We start from the raw sequence: 3,185 nt of genomic DNA on the forward strand, positions 1-3,185 counted from the left end.
TCGTCCCTGTCCGCTGGGGTATGCATTTATATGGGAGGATGAATCATTAGAGACCATCTTAGAGGCTGGCTATCACATTAGTTTACTAAAATTTATCAAAATTTAATCACTAGAGTGTGGTGGGCCACGAAGACATGTTTTGTTTACTATTAAATCATCAAAACCTAAAACAGGGAAAGCATGTAATACAGTAGAGACTCAATAAATAGTTTACAAATGAATGAGAGACCATAAAGAAGAGATGGCACTTTGAGGGCTGGATGGAAGCATAAAATCCATCGAATGAAGATTTTAAAACCTTCTCGCTTTTTAATCAAGACCCAGTCATTCCTTTCGTACAAGTATTAGGGAGACCGTAAATATCCCCCATAACCCTACCCTACAAATCAAGGGAACCAAGAGAAGAACATATAAGAATGGAGACAAACTCAGCACTATGAAGCTCAGCGAGACTGGGACGACAGACCTTGAGCACAGGCCTGGCTCAGAGCAGATCCTCTGGCTCCTTCTATAGCTCAGTATGTGTCTGTGTCACACTGTGCTTTCTGAAGATGGCCACCCTTAAATATCTGTCTCATCGGGCGCATATTTCTAAAACTGTCACTGAACTCACACAGAGAGATGGGGCGTGTACTTTTTAAGAATCTGGGTGGGAGCTTGTGATCTCCCCAGCCCACACAGCTCAGCAGAAGTGACGCCATGTGACTTCTGAGACAAGGTCATCAGAAAGAGGCCGCCTCAGCCAACCCGTGCCTCTCTGCGCTCTGGCTCGCCCTGGAAACCAGGCCCCAAATCTCGAGGAAGCACAGATCACAAGGAGGCCACGTGGGATGTTCTTGCTGCGGGTGAGCAACACCGCCAGGCCTGAGAGCCAGGAAACGCTCTGGACTCCAGCCCCAGACACTGCATCTTCATTCAAAGTCCCAGGCCCACACCCTCCTGTGCCCTGTCTCAATTTCTAGCTCACAGAAACCATGAGAGATAACAGAGAATTATAATCATTTTAAACCACCAGGTTTCGGGTCATCTATTATGCAGCGATAGCTAATTAATAAAATACCCTTCTAGAATTTTCTCTAGCTTAAAGGGGAATTTTTAAAAAAGACATTTATTCATATATTCATTCATTCACCTAACTGTGCAACCCAAAATGATATATTTGGGTTTCTCTACAATCCCAAGCTGGACACGCTGGACATGGGGATATGGTGTTTATAAACAGCAAGGATGCATAGGGAACACGAAAACATCTGTTACTTACAAGAGCTACAAGGTCCCACTGTATGAAGTCACAATTCTTCTAAGTTGCCAACCGTAGTTCAGAGACAAGAGGCTGGAGAAAGTGTGAGGTAACAGGCGTGGTGTGGAAGGAACACAAGAGAACCGGAGACTCGGGCCAGAGGACAGGTCCTCATGGTTGCAGTGGGCTGCAAGGAAGGCAGGAGGAAGCAGGGAAGATCACTCCTGTCCATGAATTCTATGCTGTGCTAACATTTCACTTAATACAACAGCCTCAAGAGGAGAGTATTGCTCAATGGTCATCCAATTCTCTTGTTCCAGATAAGGAAACTGAGTCCTGGAAAAACTGGTCATTTGCTTGAGTTACTCCCTCAAGAACCAGAGGCTGGCAAGACGGAATCCAAGCCTAGGCCTTTCTGCTGGGTCCCTGAGCGGTGCTGACTCCAGTGGCTCCAGGCTTAACAAGAAGCGTGCACAGTTCCCCCGGAAATAGTGACTCCGGAGAAACTGGCTCAATTTAAGCCACATGAGACACTCCTAAGACACTCCGTATGCAGCTGCTGCAGACCAGGCCTGTGTTATCTGACACACCTGACGACTGGGGCTGTCAATCTGTGACCCTCACGCCGAGATGAGATTTCTAATCCACTTTAAACAGATAAACAAAAGCTACAACAACTCTAAGGAGGAAGAACAAGTTCCTAAAATGTGACGGTATCAGCTCCCTGGCCTCCTCAGGGATGAGATGAAGTAGATGAAAGCCACCCCCATTGAGCTAGTCTGCACCAGAGCGAGGCCCAAGGGCCAGGGAGCCTGGAGGCATCCACAGTAAGGCTAAGTCAAGACACCACCCAGCTCATTGACAGCCCTGTCAGCACTTGCTGACATATAAGGTGTCCAAAGTTTGCTCGTCACAGCAATTTGCAGGCAATGTAAGCTAAGGTTAAAAGCAGAGCTTTGGGATTTGAAAAGATTTACCAGAGTTGAAGTCTTATGGAAGCTATTTATGCCCTCGGCCAAGTTAATTTCTCTCTCAGCCTCAGTTTCTTCACCTACAGAAGAGTAATAGCAGGAGACGTTGAAGGGAGGGCAGGGGAATGAGGAAAAAATAAGAACCAAGACAGATTATGTAAAGGTACAAATCTCCAGTGAAAAATGTCTTTATATTGTATACCCAAAATATACCAATAAATTAATTCAAAAAAGAGTAATAGCGAACTTACCTCATTGGGGTTAGCAAAGATTAAATGAAATAATGTAGGTTAAATGTCTGACTGGGTATATGCACCATACACTTCATCTGTTTAACAGTGTAAGCATAAAGAAAAATATTCAAAATGTACACTTTTTTTTTTTTAATTTTGTAAGACAGGGTCTCAAATATGTAGTTCAGCCTGGCCTCGAACTCACTATGCAGCCCAGGCTGGTCTTGAACTCATGGCAATCCTCCTGCCTCAGCCTCCCAAGTGCTGGGATTACAGGCATGTGCCCCCACACCCGACTAAATCTAGTTATTAGAAATGGTTACTTTTCTTTTTAAGTTTTTTTTTTTTTTAAAAAAAACGGGGTCTTGCTCTGTAACTCGGGGTGGCCTTGAACTATGTGGTCCAGGCTAGGCTCGAACTCACAGCGACCCTCTTGCCTCAGCTTCCCCAGGGATAGGATTACAAGCATGTGCCACCACCTCAAGCTGCAAAGTTTTATCTTAAAACATCAAAACTCAATTATATTTAAATCAAGAGAGCTGCAATATCCAGGTCACTAAGTGGCGTCCGAACAAACTAAAGACGGTGCCAGGCCGACCGCGGGAAGCTCTCGCGGTGAATTCCACGCACACTCCCTCCTCCCCGCACTGCCACTGGGCCTAGCTCCGTCCTGGGAGCGACCCGGGCCTCCAGGTCAGCCCCCCGCCCCCCGCCAAGCCAGGCTCCGAGGCCCGCCTCCCG

The sequence above is a fragment of the Fukomys damarensis genome, unplaced genomic scaffold, assembly GCF_012274545.1.
Source record: "Fukomys damarensis isolate Sample0158 unplaced genomic scaffold, DMR_v1.0_HiC HiC_scaffold_3, whole genome shotgun sequence".
NCBI classification, from domain to species: Eukaryota; Metazoa; Chordata; class Mammalia; order Rodentia; family Bathyergidae; genus Fukomys; species Fukomys damarensis.